Source organism: Podarcis filfolensis (genome assembly GCF_964270895.1).
Source record: "Podarcis filfolensis genome assembly, chromosome: 7".
Classification (NCBI taxonomy): Eukaryota; Metazoa; Chordata; class Lepidosauria; order Squamata; family Lacertidae; genus Podarcis; species Podarcis filfolensis.
In genome coordinates, this window is record NC_139603.1 from 15445202 (window position 1) to 15471343 (window position 26142).

General features: G+C 45.3%; 2 long non-coding RNA genes across 4 annotated transcripts; one reads left to right on the top strand and one right to left on the bottom strand.

Moving 5' to 3' along the window:
- Positions 1 to 25211, top strand: LOC310767276. 2 transcript variants are annotated; one of them, XR_014550830.1, is made up of 3 exons: positions 1 to 129; positions 15866 to 15983; positions 25115 to 25211. It is a non-coding gene; the product is annotated as an uncharacterized lncRNA (long non-coding RNA). The 2 variants fall into 2 exon arrangements; XR_014550831.1 differs by lacking the exon at positions 1 to 129 and having other exon boundaries at positions 15766 to 15983.
- Positions 22305 to 26135, bottom strand: LOC310767204. Of its 2 annotated transcripts, XR_014550723.1 has the most exons (3): positions 25991 to 26023; positions 24675 to 25181; positions 22305 to 22435 (listed from the first exon to the last, which is right to left on the bottom strand). It is a non-coding gene; the product is annotated as an uncharacterized lncRNA (long non-coding RNA). The 2 variants fall into 2 exon arrangements; XR_014550724.1 differs by lacking the exon at positions 22305 to 22435 and having other exon boundaries at positions 24571 to 25181; positions 25991 to 26135.
- Between the last annotated feature and the right edge of the window lie 7 nt (positions 26136 to 26142).

A 26142-nucleotide genomic window follows, 5' to 3' on the forward strand; every position in this document is an offset into this window, starting at 1 on the left:
CTTCTTTAACGACACTATTGGTAGAAATATGCACTGACCACAAGATTTACTTTGGTTCCCAATTTGGTACTTTGGAAAACAGGCCAACATATTCCAAAATGCTTTGCAGACTGCCCACTTCAGATAAAGGTTTGTGTTTGATTATGTTCTGAGCGGCAGTGCAAAAGTTATCAGGAATTTGCTGCCCCATAAAGCCTAAGACAGCAACTATTGGCAAACTACTGTGCATGTGCATTTTAAATTTTGAAGTGACAATTTACCAGGACTTCAGCGTTTGCTGAGGCAGCCATCTAGTGGAAGCTACGTACAGTGATTTTTCCATTAGTTATGACAGTATGGTGTGAAGCAGCTCGATGAGCATTTGCCCACCTTTTTTTGGCCCATAAGCGCATATGGAAATCTGAGGAACTGTCCTGGAAGACCACACCCCACAGCCATTTGAGCATCTTCCGGGTAAACCTCACCAAACATGCTGCCCTAGCCTACATTGCAAACCCCTCATCAGCTCATAACACAACACCACCCCAATACATAACCCTGACACACACACAATCCCCCATGCAAGACAACTGCCAGTCCTGTCTGCTTCTGTATTCTGAAATAAGGAGTGGTGCTGTGGTCTAAACCACTGAGCCTCTTGAGCTTGCCGATCGGGAGGTCGGCAGTTTGAATTCCCGCGACATGGTGAGCTCCCGTTGCTTGGTCCTAGCTCCTGCCAACTTAGCAGTTTGAAAGCACACCTGTGCAAGTAGATAAATAGGTACCGCTGCATCGGGAAGGTAAACGACGTTTCCGTGAGCTGCTCTGGTTTCGCCAGAAGCGGCTTAGTCATGCTGGCTACATGACCTGGAAAAACTCTGCGGACAAACATCGGCTCCCTCGGCCAGTAAAGCAAGATCAGTGCCGCAACCCCAGAGTCATTCGTGACTGGAATTAACTGTCCCTTTTTCTTCTCTGCCTCAGGTAGCAAAATAACCATGGGGAGCATGGAGGATAAATTGCGAGCAAGCAAACTTTGTAACATAGCGCAACATCATTACTGACTCCATTGAGGCATCTACCATAGCTTACATCCCAGCATTGTGGAGCTTGAGCCAACATGAGATAGCCTTAACTCTCACCTTACACCGGCAAGGTTTTTTCGATCATTGAATTGTACTTGGGTATCTTGCCTTCTGCTCGTAACAGGCTAGTCACAAGTGAGGTGGTGATAAGCAGCGCTATTTCAACAGATCACCAGGATCCTAGTGGGCTCTTACAACTGCATCCAAAGACTTCTTCATAGCACTTTCTTTGTTTTTAGCCTACACATGTATAAGATATATTTTCATCCAGATCTGTATAATCTCTGTTTTGTTATTTCAACCATTGAATAAAGAAATTATTGATTTCCTACCGCCAAGGGCAGAGGATTTCATTACATGGCATCTTGAATGCAGCAATTGCTTCCAGCAGATATTCACTGGGTTGATTCTCAATGCTTTATACAAGGAAATGAAATGTCTTTTCAAAATGGCATTTTAGATGGATTGTCCAGTCTCACTGGCAGCTTTGCTACGTGACTGGCCTGCAGAGTTCTCTCGGAGACACTTAAAATGGCATTAACAGAATACAAAGCTTATTTACATAATAGTGACCATAAAGGTTCCTTTTCTGAAACACGGCACAACGTGCTTTTGTTCTGAAGGGTTCCTCAGCAAATTGCTATTACTTTTCCTAACACTTTTCAAGAGTAGTAATTTTAAATATAAACATCACTGTTCTATTCAAGATTTTCCCATTTATAAAAAATATGTTCACAAAGTGATCAAGAGGAGAGACTTTTCTGTTTAAGGACTTCGGCTTACAAGTGGCAAACAGACTCATCTGGTATACAAATTTGTTTTAAGCATGACAAAAGTTCCATTCCTACCAATATTCCTCCATCTCACTCTTATGCTTCTGTGTAGAGTGTGACTCATCTAGCAATATCTTTGGCAGGGATGGGGAACCAATTCCCTCCAGATTTTGTTGGAATCTAACTGCCATCAATCCCAGGTAGCATGATGATAGGATAATGGGAGCTCTAGGGATGCGGGTGGGTTGAACCACAGAGCCTAGGACTTGCTGATCAGAAGGTCAGTGGTTCAAAACCCCGCAACGGGGTGAGCTCCCGCTGCTTGGTCCCTGCTCCTCCCAACATAGCAGTTCGAAAGCACGTCAAAGTGCAAGTAGATAAATAGGTACCGCTCCGGTGGGAAGGTAAACAGCGTTTCCATGCGCTGTTCTGGTTCACCAGAAGTGGCTTAGTCATGCTGGCCACATGACCCGGAAGCTGTACGCCGGCTCCCTCGGCCAATAAAGCGAGATGAGCGTCGCAACCCCAGAGTCGGCCACGACTGGACCTAATGGTCAGGGGTCCCTTTACCTTTACCTAGTCAAACAACATCTGAAGAACCACAGCTTCTTCATCCCTAGCCTATTTGATGTAGGGCCCCTCATTCTGCCAATCCACTAATGGGGGAAGGAGCCTCTGGTCGGCGCTCATGTTCCCATGTTCCCATTTTCTTTCCTACCTTACAGCTATTTGAGGCCCGAGCTCTTCTGCCGCCTTCCTCTCTCTATTGCAGATGTTAATAATGTGCAGGTTAAAGTGACTGGATGCATAAAAACTGGTTCATTTTGGGAAATAAAACATTGCCAAAGCCCATAAGTTTAATTAAAGCTTTACTTTCTCCAAAACAGAACAGAAAACAGTAAATACAAAATACCCAGAAGATCATGTGCAAGTCCAGTAATGACTCAGCTGAATATGAAATATGAAATACTCCAAACAGATCTAAAATCAAAGGTCTGTCTCTCCTTACTGTCTTCATTTTGCCTGTATTCACTCACTAGAGATGGTCATTTACACATCTTTACTTCTACAGAGCCTGGGAACAAAAATAAAGGCAACTCTCTTTCAAAATGGAGATTAGCAACCAAATACCTTTGTCACCTGATTTAAGGTTAAACACTCACGTTAGCTAGCGGGGGGGGGGGGGAGCAGTAGTTAATAATCAACCCATCAAGGAGTTCAGAGACCACTTAGTATACTCCAGTGGCATTTTCTGATGTTAAACTTTCTCAGCAATATACACAGCCATTCACTATTTCAGTGTCAATTAAGCAATGATACTAAATACTTTCATGGTCTTCAGGCTTGGCACCTCGATTCAATACTTGCCACAGCACAACCCTAATACACTACCCATGTTAATCTACTCCAAATGAGGAATCCTGCACAGACCAACCAACCCACAGTCCCAACAATCCACTAGGTTTTAAATGTACAAAACAGCCAACCTTGCTTTAACATTTATTATATTCTGGTTGCACCTATAAATAATTCCAGCACTTTTTTGTCTGATGATAAAAACTATCTCAAAATACTTCTTGTAGTTGACAGGCATGTACAATAATTACTGTTCAGCAAGACCTCTATTAGAGTACTGGGAGCTACAGCCTGAGACAGTAATCCTGACTAAATTAGCTGTAGCTGCAGCTCTTGCAGTCAATTATTTCAGCTAATAACAATGCACAGTCTGTTCCACTGGATATATGCTGGTGAATACAGCCAGGAGTGTGTCTCTGGTTTCAGAAAGCGTTAAGTAAACTTCAGCCAGCCTCTCCAACTTCTCCTGCACTCGTGTTCCAATAAGACCTCCAACGCCTAACAATACTGACTCTTGGGTGTGATTGTTCAGCTTAGCGGTTTATCCATCACCTGTCCATCTGCTGACCTTTAAGGCAGCCAACTCCTGTTCAGAAGGAAGTGTGCATCTGGTGGAGCAAGTTTTACAGCAATACTTTTTGTTCTGCACAAGCAAAACACAGAGACAGAAGCATATGGTATTGAAACCTTGGCCTGGAGCGGCAATCCCCTATTTTATGCTTTTCCTCCTTGCTTCGGTTTTTTCCACACTGTGCTGTCTCCTGCCAAGGGTGTTTCTCGAGGTCATCCTTTGCCAGTTCATGCTGCATCTTTGGATAGCCCGTGATATGGTGTGCCCTTATCCTTCCTGCCGCAACCTACGTTTTAAGATAACAGGGATGAGCCAAGCACACAGCAATTATTGTTAACAGGGGCTGGAAATCTCTCAGACAATTGTGGCAAAGACAGCCCTTGTGATCTTTTCACCCCGGTTTTCTCCTTTCTATATAAGCAGGAAAAAATGACTCTACCAGGACTTTTGTCAGTCTTCCAGTATTTTTCCCCCTTCCTCCTTACTCATCAAACCTCTTTATTCTTTGGTGCAGTGCTAATGCATTCCGCTTGGTCATCAGAATCGCTATACTAAACTGTTCTCTGTCTTCAGTTTCCAGGTTGAGTTGCAGCTCTATTTAACACTCCATTTTGGATTGCTTTGCTGCTGAGTCAACATTTGAGCAGGGGTGGATTGGGTAATATGGTACCTTCAGCAAGGACAGCATTTGGCACCCCCACTAACTTTGATTAGGTACCCATATAAATATACCATATTTTTCACTCTATAAGACGCACTTTTTCCCTCCTAAAAAGTAAGGGGAAATGTGCGTGTGTCTTATGGAGCGAATGCAGGCTGCAGGACTATCCCAGAAGCCAAAACAGCGAGATGGATCACTGTCCAGCGCTCCTTCTTGCTGTTCTAGCTTCTGGCTTAGCCACTCTGTCCCTTCCCCCACCTCCCAGAAAAGCCCGCAAGAGCCGCGCTCCCTTTAAAGAGCTGCGTGGAGCGTGTGTGCGGTTCTTGGGGGCTTTTCCCCGAGGAGGGAGAAGGGCAGCCCATAAGTGATGGGCTGCCCTTCTCCCTCCTCAGAGAAAAGCCTGCAAGCGCCGCACACACACTCCACATGGCTCGTGAAAGGGAGCGCTGAGCAGAGCCTGGGATGCATACAGGCTCTGCTCAGCGCTCCCTTTAAATAATATTTTTTTTCTTACATTCCTTCTCTAAAAACTAGGTGCATCTTATGGTCAGGTGTGTCTTATGGAGCGAAAAATACGGTAGACGATGAAGATGCACCCCTTCAGCTTTGTGCTCTGTGCCCACACCATCCCAAATCTGAATCATTTGAGCTTTATTCCTATGAGCTTCCAGCTTTGGTTATCCAGTGAATTCTATGCATCCTGAACTTCTTCCAAGCCATGCCATAACTCCCGCTTTGCCTTACTTTGTCCTGCTTGGGTAACAAATACCAAAACTACAGAGAGACCTGTTGGAATGTAAAAGTGCTGTCTAAAGTGTATAAAATATTACAGGAATGGGAGACAAAGGATGAGCAAGTAAAATCCTCAATGATACACTGGGCAATAGATATTGGTCATAATATAGATATGGAAGCATGGGAACAATTGTGGAACATTGATATAAAATTTACAGCATGTTATGGTCTAAGAGAAAATTATATGAAAATGATATATCGATGGTATCGAACACTGAGTAAATTGGCAAAAACGTATAAATCTAAATCAAATAAGTTTGGAAATGTCAAGAAAAAGAAGGTTCTTTTTATCATATGTGGTGGTCTTGTAGTAAGGTTAAAGCTTACTGGGAAATGATATATAATAAATTGAAAAAGATGTTTAAAGTAACGTTTGTAAAAAAAACAACCCAGAAGCTTTGCTTTGGGGAATTATAGGAACAGAACTACCCAAATTGTACAGAAACTTCTTCATCTATGCTACTATAGTAGCAAGAATGCTACTTGCCAAAAAATTGGAAGTCCCAGCAAAGGAAGAATGGATACAAAAACTTATGGAATATGCAGAAATGGAGAAACTTACCGGAAAAATAAGAAATCAAGATAAACTTTTTATAAAAGAATGGAAATAGGTTAATATTTACAGACAAATTGTAAACAGATAAGAACATTGGCAGGATTATTGTAATAACCTGCAGTTTCATAAGAGTATAGATTTAAAGTAGATGAATAAATGAACAAATTAGGTTACTTTGGATATGCAGAAGATATTAAAATTAAATTCAAAGAAAGAGGCGGAAGGAAGTCAAGTTTTGAGATGTTAAAATGACTGTAAAATTATTGAAATGTATAAACCTGAAAATCATTTTTTTAAAAAAATTGCCCTGCTTTGCCTTGCTGAAACCTGGAATCTGCCCTACTTAGCTTCACTTGCTTTGCTAGACCTTGAATGATTGCAGAGAACTCTTGCTGGAATCTTCACACTGCTCCAGCCATTGCTTTCAACAGAAAAGAAAATAAGACAAGGGATGAAATTACACCTTCAAATATGAAGCTTTCACATCCTATCACTGTAATCACATCCATTGTTATTTCACATGATTTAGTGGGAGGCTTTTTTCAGCTGGAACTCACTGGAACTCAGTTCCGGCACCACTCAGGTGGACACCATTGCCCTTATAAGAGAACAAGGGAGGCATTCATGGTGAGTTCCAGCACATCTTTTTCTAGAAACATTTGTTGTTGTTTAGTCGTTTAGTCGTGTCCAACTCTTTGTGACCCCATGGACCAGAACACGCCAGGCACTCCTGTCTTCCACTGCCTCCCGCAGTTTGGTCAGACTCATGCTGGTAGCTTCGTGAACACTGTCCAACCATCTCGTCCTCTGTCGTCCCCTTCTCCTTGTGCCCTCCATCTTTCCCAACATCAGGGTCTTTTCCAGGGAGTCTTCTCTTCTCATGAGGTGGCCAAAGTATTGGAGCCTCAGCTTCAGGATCTGCCCTTCCAGTGAGCACTCAGGGCTGATTTCCTTCAGAATGGATAGGTTTGACCTTCTTGCAGTCCATGGGACTCTCAAGAGTCTCCTCCAGCACCATAATTCAAAAGCATCAATTCTTCAGCGATCAGCCTTCTTTATGGTCCAGCTCTCACTTCCATACATCACTACTGGGAAAACCATAGCTTTCACTATACGGACCTTTGTTGGCAAGGTGATGTCTCTGCCTTTTAAGATGTTATCTAGGTTTGTCATTGCTTTTCTCCCAAGAAGCAGGCGTCTTTTAATTTTGTGGCTGCTGTCACCATCTGCAGTGATCATGGAGCCCAAGAAGGTAAAATCTCTCACTGCCTCCATTTCTTCCTCTTCTATTTGCCAGGAGGTGATGGGACCAGTGGCCATGATCTTAGTTTGTTTTTTTTATGTTGAGCTTCAAACCATATTTTGCGCTTTCTTCTTTCACCTCTTTAATTCCTCCTCACTTTCTGCCATCAGTGTTGTGTCATCTGCATATCTGAGGTTGTTGATATTTCTTCTGGCAATCTTAATTCCGGCTAGGGATTCATCCAGCCCCCTTCATGGATCACTGCCTTGCCGTGGCGAAGGGGCTTGAATAACTCAGAGAAGCTATGAACTATGCCGAGCAGGGCACCCAAGATGGATAGGTCATAGTGGAGAGTTTTGACCAAACGTGATCCACCTGGAGCAGGAACCAGCAAGCCACTCCAGTATCCCTGCCAAGAAAACTCTAGAAACATAGCACTGGGTAAATCTCACTAGTTTCAGCAACCTTGGAGTTCCATACCCTACCGTTAGCTTTCACTGCTCTGAAAAGCTCAGATTTTATAACCAGGTTATCATATAAGGCTTGTCTTGTTAAAAACTCTTCAGTGCAACTGATCTTAATCACTTAGAACTTAACCTTCATTTGGATGCTATAGAGCACTTAAACATTTAATTGAATAAGAAAATCAGGATTACAGTCTCCATTCAGACACATAAATCATCTTTTATAAAAGTCTGGGTGCATGGTTGTTCAATTGCCACTGACTTTAATTAGATATGTGCCATTGTGAGGATAGTTGTACCGGGGGTTTGATGGGGAGGAAATCACAGTAGGAAGAATTCAAAGCAGTTGTACGACCTTGCATAACCTTGGCTCTCTTGGCACTGCTACCATTTCCCTTTTGTGGTATTTCAAAAATGCCTACCACCAAAGGCTGCAAACCGGCACACATTTAGTTTGCCTGAATCCAGCTGAAGTTAATAGAACTGAAGTGTGCTGGTCCCGAGGGTTAACCATGCAGCGAGGTCTGAGTCCAGTCCAAGGTTGAGGGTGCCGTATGGAGGCTGTCCATCAAGGCTGAAGCTGGGTCCAAGGCAGGGAGTCTCTGTCCCTCTCTCCTCCCCACTCAGCAGCTCTTCTCCCGCTTTGCTGTTTCAAAGCGAGCCACGGAGGAGGGAAGGAAGGGGAACCATGGATCCTCTGCTCACGACTGCAGCAGATCCCCCTCGACACCCGTAGGCACTCGCTCCATAACACGCACAGACATTTTCCCTTACTTTCTAGGAGGAAAAAAGTGAGTGTTGTGGAGCAAAAAATACGGGTAGTTACAGAGTAGGGAAAGAAATGGCATAATCTGGAGGGAGTAAGTTGATGAAGCTGTTGGGTATCACTAAGGGCCCTCCTGTCTTCCTCACTGATAATTCATAATTCAAGCACTGATCCAGACCTTTAGGACAACTCACAGTTACTAAAAATAAAAACAAAAATTATGTGGCAGACACTGTTTCTTATACATCTGTCTCATCTTTCCAAAAAAGTGTTCAGGGCAATTTAATAAATGTGGCAGATCTTCTTGCCCCTTTTGTAGTTGCCTGCAGATGGAAAGGGTTCGGATGTACACAACTGAGCTTGGGTGAATAAAGCAAAGACACTTGCACATTTCATTGCCTCTCCTTTCAAAATGGCAGCAACATAGTAGGATGTAGGCAGGTAGTGCAAAAAAGGGGTGTCAAAAGCAAGTTAGATGTTTCCTTGACTGATATCTCACTTCCTTTTTGATAGCAACAGCTTCAGAACACCAGTTGTGGGAGATTTTCTCAGCTAGTGCTAGGTGCAATACTGAAAATTGGTTCCTAGGTTCAGCCCCTCCCATTTTTTTACCATGAGAGCTTCAGGATGACAGCGACGTGTTCATAAAGTACAGGCCAACTACTTGGCTGGAGTTCTGTCCAGCAAAATAAGAATGAATACTGAATAAATAGCTGGTATCATTTAACCTCCCAGCACACTTTGTGCAAACAAACCAGGATGAATGCTCAATAAACAGGTCATCTGGAAATGGCCATGGGGTCTCACATTCTTGGAACGAATTTTTTTTTTTCTTCCAGTAGCACCTTAAAGACCAACTAAGTTAGTTCTTGGTATGAGCTTTCGTGTGCATGCACACTTCTTCAGATACACTGAAACAGAAGTTGCCAGATCCTTCTATATAGTGAGAAGGTGGAGAGGGGTATTACTCAGAAGGGTGGTGGGAATGGGTGATTGGCAGATAGCTGTGATGAGCCTGTTGACGACTCTTAACGACTGCAATAGGTCTTACAGGAAAAAGCAAGGGGTGAGAAGGTGAAAAATGGCTTTGTCATGTATAATGAGATAAGAATCCAATGTCTTTGTTCAGACCAGGTCTCTCCATGGTATTAAGTTTGGTAATGAGTTGCAATTCAGCAGCTTCTCTTTCCAGTCTATTTCTGAAATTCCTTTGTAGTAATACAGCTACTTTGAGATCTTGTATAGAATGTCCTGGGAGATTGAAGTGTTCTCCTACTGGTTTCTCTGTCTTGTGATTCTTGATGTCCGACATAAATCGGAAAGAGGCTTTGGAGTTGCGTGTGTAGGTCCCCAGGCCACCCCTCAAATAACTTCACATATAACACAGAATTTAGTTTTGGTTTTTGGGCACTATTTTGGCCACAACTTTATTAAAATACAAAATCAGTGAGTGGTTGTTTAGACATTGATTATGACTGTCTGTCCCCCCGCCTGGGACAGAACTGACATCCCGAGGTCCGATCGGTAGCCAGTAGAAGGGAAAGTCAAACTTGGGGGTCATTTGAGCTAAGCATCGGACCCACGCCGCTCACCCCAGCAGCTCCCCGAAAGCTTGCCGGCCCTGGTCCTATGACAAGGATTCCCATGACAGGGATTGGGCGGCCCTGGTCCCATGACAGGGATTGGATGAAATCGTGGCAAGCCCCAGGATTCCTTTAACGGAATTCCCTTCAGCGCAATAGGAGGGGCAGGCACAGCCTATCCTGACCCCTCCACCACCAGCATATTATAACCAATGCCTAACCGCCACACGAGCTCTAACGCTCGCCACCAACCACTCACAAACCCAACCATGAACCCAATTTAGTAGCCACCGCATCCAGCCAAACATCATTCCCCATATCGGAGAGGTGCACTCCATCTGCCCGGTAAAGGGCCTCAGCCTTAAAATTAATGTCTGGGTGCGAAATCACCAAACCACCCAGCTCCAATACCTTCCCGCAAACAGCAGAGTTAATGCGTTTCCTGGCCCTTTCAGCGGCCTCTGGGTGGGAAACACCGCGCCAGGTTTGCCTCTGCAACAGGTGAGACCAAATTATTCTCACTAAAGGTAATAAGGCTGCCAATGCCTCCAAATCCCTTTTTGGATTGAGGTGTGCAAAGCAAGGCAATCAATAGTTGCCGCATCATTTTCCCCCAGCTGCACCACTATGGCCATAGGGTGGGGAGGTCCGAGAGCAGCCAGCGACCAATCAGCGGCATAAACTCTCCCCATGACATTCCGCGTCTGGAAAACCATGACACTTCCATGTGCTGTGGGAGGCCGAGACACGCTCCCCTTGCAGACTGCCTCGCTCTGCTGCCAGCCCAATGAACGATGCTGTGTCCCACTATCCAGACGCGGACCAGCGTGGGATCTACAAAGGTTGAAACAAACAAGCATTAGTACCAAACTCAGCATTTGTTTCGCACATAACCCTTGAAAGCATCCGATTTCCATGTCCCAAATCCTTGATCCTGGCGGCTGAGAAGCCCCAATGGGCCGCCATAGTCGCTGCACCTATGCGAAAGGAATGAGGGGTGAAACCAGAGGCCAAGATCCCACAAGCAGAGATGGCCTTACGCATGACTTTTGTGAACTAGTGTCGCGCCAAAGGGTGACCATTTTCATGCATGAGTAGGGGGCCGTCCCCAGGAGGTCTCAAGGCCAAGTACTTCCTTATATCCTTGACCGGGCACGGGCCCACCTCCCTAGTCGCTGGGAGGCGGACAACCTCCCCCCGACCCAGCTGGTCAGTTTTGGAGTTGCACACTACAAGTCTCAACTCCAAAAGGGAAACGCATATATCCTGAAGGAGCAACCCATGAGAACCAGCAACTTCTAGGATCGAGCCAGCCCCCCAGGGGAACGAAAAGCCAAATATTTCTGGTATCCAATAACAGGGCAAGGGCCCACCTTACCTGTGACTGGAAGCCTGATGATGCCAACCCTGCTCACTAGGTCTGACTTAGAGCTCCAGACACTTATGACAAGCTCCAAAGCAGATAAGGAAAAATCCTGAGGCAATAAGCCTCCAAACTCTCAGCCCCGTGCTGGCTCCAACACAATTTCCCCAACCCTCAGTACACCAAAATTACAATGGAATACTGAAAGAAGTCTCGTCTAGATCTAGAACCAGGAGACAAGTCTTAACTTGTTGTGGATACTGCATAGGTCAAGATTGACCGGCTTCCTGCCTGCAGTCCTGTGAAGGCTGGAGTCTTTTCCAACCTTCCGAGACCCTGCACACGACACACTTTTAGAAGGGTCTCTGAAAAATTAAAGCTTTACTCTAGCAGACATTGCAGCGGACTGAATTCTGATAGATTTAACAGTGCATCCGATCTGCAGCAGGTAGGCCAATTACTGCAGGTCCTGCTCAGAGAATGGAGGCAAGTTCCTCTGAATGGCCAAGGACAGCCAGCTAAATGCTAAGAAATCAGTCCAGGCCTTCTCATAAGACCTGAAAGCAGAAGGGGAAATGTAAGCTACTACTCCTCTTAATTATCAATTGTTGCCAAAGCGCCACAGGAGCTCCAGAAAATCCAGCTATAGCCGGGCGTCCGGAGCCCAGGATCTGAGCTCTCCAACTGAAAACGGGTTAGAGTGACAGCGAAAACATTAGATGATCCCGTAATAAAGCGAGCAGAAACGCAATATTAAACATTAAGCAGTGCAGCTGGAAAGCGCATAAAAGGGGGCGGAGACTCTGCCAAAGCATGAGGACCATTTTGCCAGGACCCTCACACTGCCTGGTTATCAGACCAAGACAGACCCGACGGTCCCTGTACTCCTCAGTCCAGATGTGCGCTGACACTACAATGGGGAGAACTCAAGAAAAGTTAGGTCACATGTGATAGCCTTGCCCTGCCAGGCTCAAGGCCACTGTACAGGATGCTGAAGGGACCCCGGGCCATGAGACCACCTGGCCAAGCAGGAATGGAAGGGGCAGCCTGGAACAACCACCCTGCATGCCAATTTTTAATTGACTTAGCAATGGTAGAATCTGACAAAGCAACATTTGCTATCAGAGGAAGTATTACAAGAATAACGTCCTTCACAGCAAACAGCTTTTCCACAGGCAAGCAGAGGTATGAGCAACGATATCCAGCTAGCCCCCAAATACGTTAAAAGGGGCAGTAGGAGCCACTGTCCTATCCACTGCCAACAGAACACCCAGCTCCTCAGGGAATATAAGGGGCGTCCAGTAAGCCTAAGCAGGGGCTGGTGTCACATGAACCAGCCAGTGAGATAATCCAAATAATGGTACCCCCAGTTAAACGAGTCTTGACTCGCAATGTTCAATCCAGAAAGACACTAAAGAACTCGAGTGCTGCACAGCCTATAGCGCAACCCATTGGCATCGCCTTATCAATGTAAGGACCATCCAATTAAAGCCCAACTACTTATAATCTTGAGGGTGAACCGGCAGCAGCCTAACAGCCAATTCAATATCGCATAATGCCAACCAGGCCCTCTTCCAATTTGTTGGTAAGCTCAACTGCCTGATCCAAAGATGCATATTTCACGGAACAATTCCAGAGAGTCATTCACTGAGGTGCCTTTGGGATGTGATAAATATGGATTATATGGGGCTTTCTTAGGGACGATCCCCAAAGGGGATAAATAAAAATCAGGAATAGAAGGAGAATGAAGGGGATCCCACCATACGGCCCAATGAAAGCTGCTTCCTAACCTTCTTACTTGCTACCGCAGGTAGCTCTCTGACTGGTTTTTGAGTTGCTGTATTCTGAGCCACTGGTTGAAAAGCCAGAGGAATCCCAAACCTTGGGAAAACCCTTCCCACAAGCACAAAACCACTGACCCATCTAGATAACCTTTTAGCCAGGCTTTCAAGGAAGATATTTTTATGGAAATATGGGCAAGAGGTATTGAGTTATTGCTTGCTAGCCCCCAGCCCCCACTTGGGCAGAATGCCCTGCCTTGAGTTGCCACCATGATGTGTAAATTTACAGGGCCAACGCTGGCCAGAAACCCTAAAAAGTCCCAACAAAGCTGCTGCCGGGCCAGCTTCCTGCATACCAGCTTCAGGTTCTATTGCTCAAGGAATTTCCATTTGAAATGTGGAGCTGCGCAAGTGGTCCACATGTCCCCGTCCCTGCGATCCTAGCAAGCTGAGGGGATGATGGCAGCCCTGCATCTAACATACCCATAGTGAATTGCAACTTAAAGAATAGTGGGGTGGAAGGGACCCTGAGGATCATCTAGTCCACTCTCCCACAATATCATCATCATCATCATCATCATCATCTATTTGTACGCCACCCATCTGGCTGGACTTCCCCAGCCACTCTGGGCAGCTTCCAACAAAAGATTAAATACAGAAATGCAGCAAACATTAAAGGCTTCCCTAAACAGGGCTGCATTAGATGTCTTCTAAAAGTCTGGTAGTAGACATCTGATGGGAGGGTGTACCACAGGGCGGGTGCAACTACCGAGAAGGTCCTCCACATGGTGCCCTGTAACTTGGCCTCTCACAGTGAGGGAACCACCAGAAGGCCCTCGGCGCTGGACCTCAGTGTCCGGGCAGAGTGATGAGGGAGCATGCAGCTGTCTCATACAGGGACCAATCCAGCAACCTAGGGATTACCGGCACCATACACTGACCAGCTGAGCTATCCAGGATGATCCCTAAAGACCCAGGTTTGACGTACCTGCAAGGAGGTGTAAGCATCATCCCTGCTCCCCTTTTCCCTGCTCCTGGATCGCCACCTCTGAAGATGCTTCCTTCTGGAAGAGGGCACCTAGGGCATCAGCAAATCAACCTCTGCGGGAGAGGCAAGCTCTGGAGGCATCTGCAAAGGCCCTGTCATAATCTGCAAAAAACTAAATGTGAGGAACTGGTGAAACCAATGCTTTGTGCACCACATGGGGAAGCTATTCAGGCCGGAAACGCTGCCAGTGGCCATCAAATTCTAGGGCCAAGTGGGCCAAACCTTAAGATCACCTGCTAGGCCAGACATAAATGTTTCCAATGAGATAACAAACTCGAGGCAGCCCACTGCCTGACCAGATACCCCTGTTTGCCCTTTAGAGGGAAGCACGCCCTCAAGAAACCCAAAGTTCTTTTTGGGAGCAATATCACAAGTGGGCCGAACTACCCAGCAACAGAATAGTCCAAAAGGAGCAGTTTGTTTTGTTTTGTGATAACAATGGCTAAGTGGGGGATATGAACCCTGACTCCCAGGTCCTAGTCCTGCACTCTGGCCACTAAGTCACAGTGGCTCGCCTCTAAAATGGCAGTTGCCACTATCAGGGCAAAACAAATTTGAAGAAAATAAACTTGTTCAGAAACAGCATAGTTAAAGAGCATACACAGAGTGCTCACTGGAGGCACAGAGAGCCTCTGGCTCCACTCTGTCTGCCTAAGATATACATTAGCAACAAGTGAGCCTGCAAACAAACAGATAAATTCTTATAGAGAAAATGAGTCACATGTCACAGAGACTTAACAATTTACTGTACTGCTAACTGTAGCAGGCTTAGGCTTGAAAGATATGTGCAGGCCGAGCAGACCGTGAAGGCCTCCCTGCTTCAGCTCTCTGCCTTTTATAGTCTCATTGCAATATTAAAGGAACTCAATATAGTGCGCCCACCCAAGGCTAGATTAAAACTCGGCCAACAGCACTGCATGCACCCAAAATAAAGCCAACCTTTGGGGATACTATAAACGAAAGTGATTCCAGCTAAGCTGGGAACAGCCCTGACTAGCCCCACAATTAAACAGGCAAAAATGGGGGAAACCTATTTGCAAAAGAAAGCCCCTAATGGGGGCTCTCTCCCTATTGGGAAAGGCAAACCACAGATACAGGGAGAATCTTCCCACAGGGCTGGGTAAGGGGTGGGGTGAGAAATCAAACAAGAAAAAGGGGAAATTAGATTAATTAAGGGACTAGAGAGGATTAAAAAGAAGGGGGGAAATAAAGAAATGTAACCAGACATGAGAAGATTGCTCCTGATCCGATGCACTCTGCAAAGAGAAAGAGAAACCAGAGTGCACCAATATTTAAAGACTATGGTCCCACCCACCCAATTTGCAACATACAATTTACCCCAGCAACCCGGTTATCCAATCACAATGCCAGGCAACAACTATTAACCTGCCTGGCAGCAAGAGGCCTGGCCCGGTGGCCCACACCACAACACGTGCTCTCATTTATTGGAGAACACGCTTTGTAACGAAACCTTTGGATCAATTTTGATCCAAAATGATCAATTTTGTTAAGCTGTTTATTATACTAAGCATTTTTTTTAAAAAAAAATAGGAAAGATTGTCACATTATACAGGAATTGGCATTTACAGCCACATCCCTATAATTTCTATTTTGGAAACTTCATTATAGTATATATTATAAATGCACCATCTGATTAGTAAGAGAAGTCTTGCTATTATGCTCCCCTTTGCTCAAAGACTCTTGCTCAGCTAAGTAGATCACATTTGCTTCATTTATTCCCGTACCCATCTCTAAGTGCCTTCTCTTGGGGCCTTTGTTGTCTATCAAATGGTCTTCTGTAATCCCAACTTATGCTTTTTATTTTGTGCATTTGTTCATAGGTGGATGCACTTGAGTTCCAGGACAACTAAATCTCCCATGCAGGCACACACATGCTTTCTTTCCTTTGCAGAATATTACCATGCAATTGACAGTCAAGAAGGCTAACAGTCAAGAAAGGTGGGAAAACATAAATGATGCATTACACCACTTTGCAAACTTATGCGCAAAGTCAGACAGGGCGTTGGAAAATGAAAACATCACTGAATGAATAACAGGTTGTAGTGCAAGGATGCAGAGTGTTTCAGCTTCATGAATTCGTAAGAGAGGGAAATTGTTCTCTAAACAAAACAAAAATAGGAACGCAAACTTACAGTTCTGTAATTAGCACTCTGTAATGAACAGCCCCTTCATTTAGGCAATGCTCTCCTCATTGTGTTGTTTTGGGTCTTTCCCTGGAAATTCCCACCCACCCAAACCCACACTGTCAAGATTTCCAACTTTTGACTTCCAAATATTGCCCAGCCCCAGTGGAACCGGGCATAACAAAGAGGGCAAGGAATGGGACCTAGAAAAATGTGAGCCAACCTAGGGAAAACACACAGAGGGTTATGGCAGTCCTTATATCCCATTATTAGGGATGCGGGTGGTGCTGTGGGTTAAACCACAGAGCCTAGGACTTGCTGATCAGAAGGTCGGAGGCTCGAATCCCTGCAGCGGGGTAAGCTCCCGTTGCTCGGTCCCTGCTCTGCCAACCTAGCAGTTCGAAAGCACGTCAAAGTGCAAGTAGATAAATAGGTACCGCTCCAGCGGGAAGGTAAACGGTGTTTCCGTGCGCTGCTCTGGTTTGCCAGAAGCGGCTTAGTCATGCTGGCCACATGACCCGGAAGCTGTACACCGGCTCCCTCGGCCAATAAAGCGAGAGGAGTTCCGCAACCCCAGAGTCGGTCACGACTGGACCTAATGGTCAGGGGTCCCTTTACCTTTACCCCATTATTACCTGACTGACAGAACAGTGTTTACTTGTTGAAGCTGTGAACAAAATACTGGTTAGTAGGCAGTCTTTTCATCTGTGCTCAGGCAGCTTTTTGACGAATCCAGTAGAATTATTCATGATAAAAAGATGAAGGATTAATTTGCCCTTTTGCACCAGTTCTAGGATGCAAATTCCAGCCCCAACACTGACGGGACCAGTTCCTCTGCTTGGGCCAGGAATATCATACAGTTACACAATGCAGGAGTAATTGCATCACTCTCTTGGGAGAGAATGGCAAGATTTATGTGGGGGTTTTTACCTTACAGGGTGCCACACAAGATCACTGCCCTGCAAAAAGTGCTTTTTCCAGGACAGTGATCTTGCATGGCACCCCAAAACGTGTGTTATGGGGCACCATGCCAGACAAAGTGCATTCCAAAATTGTGTGAGATTGTTGCGACCATTTTGGCCACTGCCCTCTCATGAGAAAAAGCAGGGTGTCCCATTTTTCCCATGGCAGTTGACAGGTTATTTGTCCTGATTTTAACATAGTTTATATAAAGCTTGTACAGTGGAACCTCGGGTTGCAACGTGATCCGTGCGGGAGGCACATTCGCAACCCGCGTCTGCACACATGCAGGTCATGATTCAGTGCTTCTGCGCATGCACAAAGCACAATTTAGCACTTCTGCACATGCGCAAGCGCCGAAACCCAGAAGTAACCCGTTCCGGTACTTTCGGGTGTGGTGCGGTGCGCAACCTGAAATTGCGTAACCTGAAGCATCTGTAACCAGAGGTACCACTGTACTTGAAACTCTTCACTTGGCTTAAAGTGAAGTCTCAGCTATTGCCAGCCTCAGTCTCTGTCTACAATGAGCCCTAGGCAGAAAGACTTTAAAATGAAAAAGTAACAAATAATTTTCTTGTTTGTTTGTTTGTTTGTTTGTTTGTTTTTAATGACCATTTTGCTTGCTACAGGAGTTCTGTTTACAAGTCGTGACCATAACTGCATCTTTGAAGTCGCTCTCATAAATGGAAGTGTCACTGTTTTCGAGTTTGATCTACACCCAGGAGAACAGGAGTCTGTTTGCAATGTGTTCTTATTCACTAGATTGCATCTCTTCGGAGGTTACTGAAGGACTGCCTGTTCAAAGGCCTGTTAGCTTCAATAAAGTGTGGGGTTTGTGGGACTTGTTTAAAAATTTGGATTCACCCAAACTTCATTCCTTAAAAGAAGAAGAAGAGAGTTATTGTGGCAGTTTAGAGACTTAATAGATTTACCGTAGAACTCAGCTCCAACAAAGTTTATGCTATAATAAATCTATTTGTCTTCAGAGCATCACAAGGCACTGCTATTTTTGTTGCAGCAGATTGGTGTACCTACTAACACTTTGCAAAGCTCGGCCATTGTTACATTTAAAATTTAAGCTGCATTTTAATATATTTTAAATTACCATCCTCCTGTTATTGACAAAGCTGGTTTTCAGATTGATTTCTTTTTTTATATTGAGTACAAATATCAAACATATATAGTGTGCAAATGCAGTCCTGTGTAGGAAGCCTAGGCTGTTTCTTGTCAGAAGGTTGGAAGAGCAGACCAGAATATAGGGAGTTGTTCTCTACCTAATCTACACATTTGTTGCTGTTTTATTGCGTGGACAGGCGGAGTCCCCAGATCCCGAGCGGTCCCCCCGTCCTGTGGAATAACGACTCAAGACAACGTGCTATGGGATTAAATTGGCCACAACTTTATTAAATTTCAAATGTGGGTAGACCTTGGCTCAGGCATTGGGCGTTATCCCTCCCCAGTCCCCAGCCGGGGACCTAGGGAGCATCAGGGTTATCCAGTGTGTGTGTGGGGGGGATGGGCCGGCTCTGGAGAACATATGTTCAAGCAGAGATAGCCGCCCCTGTTACGCCGCCGCCGCAGGGGAGAGCAATGACGACCTTTCGGCGTACGGTCAAAGCCTCCCTTCAGAAACCCCTTTAACGGGGAACCCTGGTATTGCCGCCGCAAAGAGGAAGATGGACTAAAGGATTCCGCCCAAGGCCTGATACCGCCAAAGTTGTGACATTTTGCTATGGGAAAGGCGAAACTTGCCAATGCAGGGAAATTCCTTTCCGGCCCTTCAACAGCGACCTTAACATAGCAGCGCCCACATACCTGTGAAGAAAAGTTAACCTGCAAAACCTGTGAAGAAAAGTTAACCTGAAAAATTAGACATTAACTGAGGGTGGGTAGGGTGGGAGAAGCTCTGGAGCCAAGTGAGGATTCCCAGGTAAGATCCTCCCTCTATTGTGTGGGCAGGTAATCCCTCCCCTACCTGGCCTGGTCTCCTTGGCAACGCTTCCCCCAGGTGGGATTGGACAGCTGACTGGGGTAGGCGGAGATCTCCAGGTATCCCACCTGAGGGAAGGCAAAGCCAAGCCTATGCTGATGGAGCCGCTCCAGATCTAGGGGCTGCGCGCGTCCATGCAAAGGGCGCCCCCCGTTTTAAGCAGGGAGCGGTCATTCTGTGAATAATACATGTACGCCAAAGGATCTTTTAATTTGTTAATCCAATTGGAGAAAATCTGTAGTATTGTTACTAACCATTGCTAGTATTCTTATTTATTCAAAAACAGCACTACCTTTTTGCATGTTCCATTTATTAGTGCTTAATGAATAAGCAAGGCAGCATAACAATGCTTTATATTCATACAAGATGGGCTTATGGGGGGGGAGAAAACATGCCTTGCGCAACGCAATGACCACCAATATAAAATCTGTTGGCTCTTCACGGTATCCATAAAGAGGGTATTGAAAAAAACTTAAGATAATTAAGGCCATTGGAAATCCAAATCCCAAAATATACATTTTTAATGACCAGCTTGGATTGTCCAGAATGCTATTTGCTGTGTAGCACATAGGAAAGCAGCTTGTTGCTGATTATGGTGACAAAGTAATGCACAACCTTACATTAGGCATGCAAAGACCAATTCATGCATTTTTTAAAAAGCAATGCTAGCAACTGTATACTGTCTAAGGTGATATTTCCAACGGATCATTTAAAGCAGGACTCTTATGCCTTTTAATAGTGAAATGTATCCATTTTCCTGGTCATTCTGACTGAAGCTACGTATTTGGTGGCAAACATGGGTCTAGAGATTCAGGCTGTTAATTGCATAAGCGCCAACTCTTGGGGTTTATTTTCTCTGTCTCAGCAGAGTTAAGCAGAAACTCTTTCTGCATCTCCACAGCCGCGGCAGTCCAGCCTTCTCTTGGCAAATTACCAAGGAATAACCACCTCACCCATCCAGTTCTTCTCTAAAGTCTCTATTATTTACATTCTAAGTTGCATAGCACTACTGGTCTACATATAAAACTAGAAACAAAACTATTTGCGCGTCGAGGTCCCCAAGACACCCCCCCCCCCAAAGAAAAGCACAATTGACACTTAATTTTTGTTTAAGGTTTTTGGCATAATTTTGGCCACATCTTTATTCAATTTACAGCAATGTGAGTGGTTGCTTAGGCATTGGTAGCACTAACTGACCCCGCATGGGGACAGCTCTGACATTCGTACCCCCCGGGAAGTCAGCAAGGGTAAGTCACCTGGGGAGAGAGACGGGACTGGGAACCATGCCTCACCTCTCCCCAGAATGCTCCCAGGGGCTTGCGTGGCCCTAGCCCCTTGCCAGGGGGTTTCGGACAAAAGCATGGGGAGCCCCTGAGTTCCTTTAACAGAAAACCCTTGAAGCAGCAGCAGCATTTTGGAGGGGCAGGCACAGCCGAATCCATACCCCTCCACCAACCAATTCCAAGACCAATGCCTAACCGCAAACCTTACAAGTTGTGACGATTTGCTACGCAGTAGGCAAAAACCAAGTGGCACACACTAATCAGCCAAATGGACAAAATTTCCTACCAGGCCCCTGCCCCAAAGCAGACGACCCCATGACAGGCATAGCAAGGTCAAGCAAACAGCCTAAAATTAGGGAAGGGAGGGCGGGTGATCCGAAGTAAGCAGCGAAAAGAGGAAGTTCCTCGCTGCGAGCATTGTATTTAACAAATAGGGCTGTCAATCAACAAATGGCAACATCTAGATTTCCCCAGTAACAGCCCGCCCCTGCTTAAAGGATGGCCAAACCATTTGCCTAGTAACAGTGAGGTGTCTTGTCAGCCCCGCCCGCAACCTGTGCTCTCCATGAGGGAGAACACACTTTACAGATCTCTGCTTCATCCAGACTTTCACATATTCCGGCAGCCACACGGACCAACACTGAGTGCCTCAAATTCAGCTCCATCTCTCCAGACATGCCTTGATGAAGACACCTGTCGCTCAGGAGAATCCTTGTTGCTAAGCAGATGTTTCAGGTGAGCCTTGAGGATGCGCTTCAAGCTGGTGCTGCCAGGCTCGTTTCAAGTTGATTTTGGCAATACACCAACGCAGGTTGATAGACCTAACTGCAAAGCAGTGTGGCTCTTCCATTTGCACACAAGGAGTGGAGAGAGAAAATGTTGGAACGGCCTCTTCTTCAGCACAAGTCGCCCCCCCTCCCCAGGATGCTTCTCCCCTGCAGATCACACTTCTCTTCGCAGCAGAAAAGAATCAGTCCAAGTTCCTGGCTTCATGGAGGCTGCCAAGCTCCTAGTTTTACGTTTAAGCGTGTTCTCCTTCATGGAGAGCACGTGTTGCGGTGGGGGCCGACAGGACACTCCAAAGTTGTGGGGCGGGCTAATTGATCGTTGGCCACTGATGTGATTGGGCTTCCCTTGTTGTTGGGATGAAGTTAATGTTGCCTTTGTTGATTGACAGCCAGAAACTCCCTGCACGAGGCGTAGAGCTTCCTCTTTTCGCCCTGTGCATCGGATTGCCCGCCCCCCCCATATTTAGGGTTGTTCACTTTGACCTTGCTATGCCTGTCATGGGGTCGTCTGCTCTTGGGGCAGGGCCCAGTAGGAATTTTGTCCATCTGGCTGATTGGCTGGGGCCATTTGGTTTTTGCCTACTGCGTAGCAAATCGTCACAACTTGTAAGGTTGCGGTTAGGCATTGGTTTATGGTTTGGTTGGTTGAGGGGCATGGATTGGCTGTGCCTGCCCCTCTAATGCTGCTGCTGCAAGGGATTCCATTAAAGGAATACAGGGGCTCACTATTGCTTTTGTCCACCCTGTCAAGGGAGCTAGGGCCATGCAAGAGCCCCTGGTTGCATTTGGGGAGGGCTGAGGGCAGGTTCCCTGCTCCATCGCTACCCCCAAGTGTATTCCCCTTTTCTGACTTTCGCAGGCATGTGGAATGTCAGTCTGTCCCCCATGGGGCAGATAGTCACAACCAATGCCTAAGCAACCACTCACATTTTTGTATTTTAATAAAGTTGTGGCCAAAATTATGCCAAAAACCTTAAACAAAAATTTCTGTTTGATGTATGAGTTATTGGGGTGGCCCTGGGGACCTCGACACGCAACTGCTTTGGGTGCTTCAGATATGAGGCTAAGATCAGTTTTGTTTGGGACTGGTTCCTAGTGCAAAAGCAAAGCCTATATTACTCCTCCCGTACATCCAGTTTCCCTTCTGAATGCATTTTTCGGGAATCCGAAGTGCCATTCTCTTTGATCATGACTTCTTTAATAATGTGCAGCATCTTTCTCTGACAAGACTGTAGCATTATCATTCCTAAGATTATTTTTGAAAAAAAATAAACATTATCGTCCCTAAGATGGAAGAAGGGCCTTTCAAAGTGGTCTACAGCAAAGACCAGAGAACAGTACGTATTATGTCAATTGCTGTGGCAGGTTTAATTAATTAAATAAATTCCTTTCTACAGACCGAAGGCATTTTCTTTTCCTGGATTCCTGATTTTTGGGAGACAATTTACAAATGTAGATTTGTTCTGTTACCTGCAAGCACAGCGTATCAGCCACATTTTGTTGTTGTTTTTAAATACCCCATGCATTTTTCATGCCTCTAATGATCCAGCTGTCTAGCTGGCTTACCAAATCATTTTTTAAATAAATAATAAAAAAACACACCCAGGCGTTTCATCTCAATTGTTGAAAAAAAAAATAGTTCTTCATGGCATGATCTCGGTGGTAACAGTCAGCCCGTCACCAGGTACTGAGTCAGGTACTAATGATGAAAAATAAAAGGAAGGAGAGCTACATGCAGCAAATCAATGCCCTACTGCGCAACACACATTGACCCTCAACATGAGGAATCAGAGCTGGGGAGAAGATGAATTAGACAGCCTTGCTTTGGCTCTCTGCCTAACTAAGGAAGAAAGAAAACGTGTCCATGAGGGGGGAGGAATAGAACCCCTTTCTGTCCACATTATGAAAGAGAGAAGGAGTGTGTGTTTAATGCGTTTAATGAAAAAAATTGCATGCTCAATCCAAGAAAAGCAGGGTTTTCAGTAAAAAAAAAAAATAGTATATGCAACAACAACAAAAAGCCAAGAGTTGTATTCCAAAATATCTGGAGGGCACCAGGTTGGAAACGGCAACCTTAGACACTGCTGGTACGTCTAAGGTGCCTGGAGACTGGCAATCATGTTGTGTATTTATAGCAGTGACCAGAGGCGGAATGACCACCAGGAGGAGCGCAGAGAGAGGAAACGCCATGGTGCATCTGCAGCAGCAAAACCGGACACCTTCTTCTGCCCCAGCTGCAACAAAACATGTATCTCCCATATCATTCCTCTTCAACCAGGCCTTTGATTAACCTCTAACACCTTTAAATATATGTTTGTGGGAAGAGGTGGGGGTTATTTGTTTGTATTTTGTACTTTATATCTCACATTTTTATGTCATGAACCATAATAATAATAATAATAATAGTGTTTTCGTGCGCTCTGGTTTCCGTCACGGTGTTCCGTTGCACCAGAAGCGGTTTAGTCATGCTGGCCACATGACCTGGAAAGCTGCCTGCTGATAAACGCCATATCCCTCGGCCTGAAAGTGAGATGAGCGCCACAACCCCGTAGACCCCTTTGACTGGATTTAACTGTCCAGGGGTCCTTTACCTTTACCTTTTTTAATTACCAATGTAACCCAGAAGCAAATACAATCAGAAGGTCAGCGGTTCGAATCCCTGTGACTCCATCCCGGCTCCTGCCAACCTCGCAGTTCGAAAACACACCAGTGCAAGTAGATAAATAGATACCACTGCGGCGGGAAGGTAAACGGCCTTTGCATGCACTCTGGTTTCTGTAATCTTATTCCCACTTATTTTGGAGGAAGCCCCATTAAACTCAACAGGGCACACTTCTGAGTAGACATGCATGGAATTGCACTGTAAACCTTCCACTAACTTAACCACTTAACCCCGGGCTGACTTACACTTACCTGTTAATAACTTTCTCATTGACTGATGTCTGGGAATGAATGTTCCATAACAGTGTGGGACACGGGTGGGGCTGTGGTCTAAACACTGAGCCTCTTGGACTTGTTGATCAGAAGGTCGGCGGTTCGAATCCCCACAACGGGGTGAGCTCCCATCACTCCATCCCAACTCCTACCAACCTAGCATTTCGAAAGCACACCAGTGCAAGTAGATAAATAGGTACACCTGTGGCAAGAAGGTAAACAGCGTTTCCGTGCACTCTGGTTTCTGCCACAGTGTTCCGCCGCACCAAAAGTGGTTTAGTCATGCTGGCCACATGACCCAGAAAGCTGTCTGTGGACAAACACCAGCTCCATCGGCCTGAAAGCAAGATGAGCACCTCAACCTCATAGTTGCCTTTGACTGGACTTAACCATCCGGGGTTCTTTATCTTTACCCTTTTTTTAATAATCATAATCATAATAGTAAAATATTTTGGAAACAAGTAAAATACTGTTTATTTATAAAACACCTTATTTAGAAAGGCACGGTACAACATGATATCACTGAGCTCTCATCTGTTCCATTATCTTACCCTGATGTATTTCTTCCCCTTTTGGTGGTGCTTGTTACTCAGTTGCTCTGTCCTCCGCCAGTGAGAATCTTGTGCTCCACATTCTATCTGGTCTTGCATCTCTGCACCTTTCCAAGTCTGATCTCCCACAGTAACTTCACCTCCGGCTCCCCGCATTCCGGCTGCCACACTCCACTGCTTGGCAAGGAACAACTAACAAGAAAGGTGACTCGAAGTGACAGGTTTGTAATAAGTACAGCACCCGATCATGGCTGCTCTCCTCATTTTAACCCTGTTCTCAAATTTCTCTGCACTTGCTTCTGTGCTTCCTGATCCTATAACTAAACGCTCTCGAGCCACAACAACGGTGGAAATAAAATGATTTATAATGATAAGCATTGGCTTAGCTGACCTGTAATACTGGAGGAATGCAAGTAATCACAGATGCTCTTGTTTTTCAGTGTTTTGTCTTTAGAAATGATAGAGGTCTGCTGAAGTGGAGCCTTTCAAAACTGCCAGAGCATCACACTGTATAATACAGATGAAAATTCCAACTTACTCTGACCCAGCGTTCATATCCATTAATACAGATAAGCCCTCAGTTGTGATACAAGAGTGAGTCATACAAATCCCCCATTCCAAATATACCTGCTGAGTGGCACTGTCACAGCCATCTAATGGTCCACCATCAAGGTGGCATTTTAAGCTTCTGCTCCTTCTGACATTGTCCCTCAAATGAACAACCAACAATCTCTACATATGACAGAAGGAGACCGGATGCCACTCATTGTTCTTGACAGAGCCGTGGACTGCAGGCATGCTGTTTTTGATATCTCAACCAAGGGATAGGTCTTTTCAAACCTTTAAACAGAACAGAGCTGATCAAGCAATGCATTTGTAGTCCAGGTCAAAAAATTGGCCTCTTAGCTTTTGCCAGTGTTGCCAGGGAAGATTAAAGGAGGGATAGAATCCAGCTTCCCACTATAGCAGATTGGTGTATTATTTTGACTGTGCACCTAGCAGCTAGTTTACGGAAGCAACCAGTGAGGAACTCATAGGTGGAAGCTTACATCTGCCTACAAATGGCCATTAGCTGAGTGTTTAAAGATTCTGTAAGTGCATATAAGTCTGTTCTATCAAAATCAGTGAGGACTAACTATAAAGCAGTTGAATCTGCATTGGTCTGCCACCTTTCTCAGAGACGTTTCCCTTTTAAAACAGTGATTTCTGTGCCCCTTGGGCAGCCCACTGACTTGGCCACAGCTGAGTCAGGTAAAATATCACAGGTGAAGCTTTCCTGTCAGTTTGGGAAATAATGTATAGCAATACTGACCCACCTTTGAAAGCTCAGAGAAAAGTGCCAAATGGCATCAACATCGCTGCATGTTGTTAAAAACTGTAGCTGTTGATTTTCCTTCTGTCTTCTAGGAAACCATGAACAGCATCATAATATGTAACCCAGTGCTGTTATTACATCACAGGATTGCAC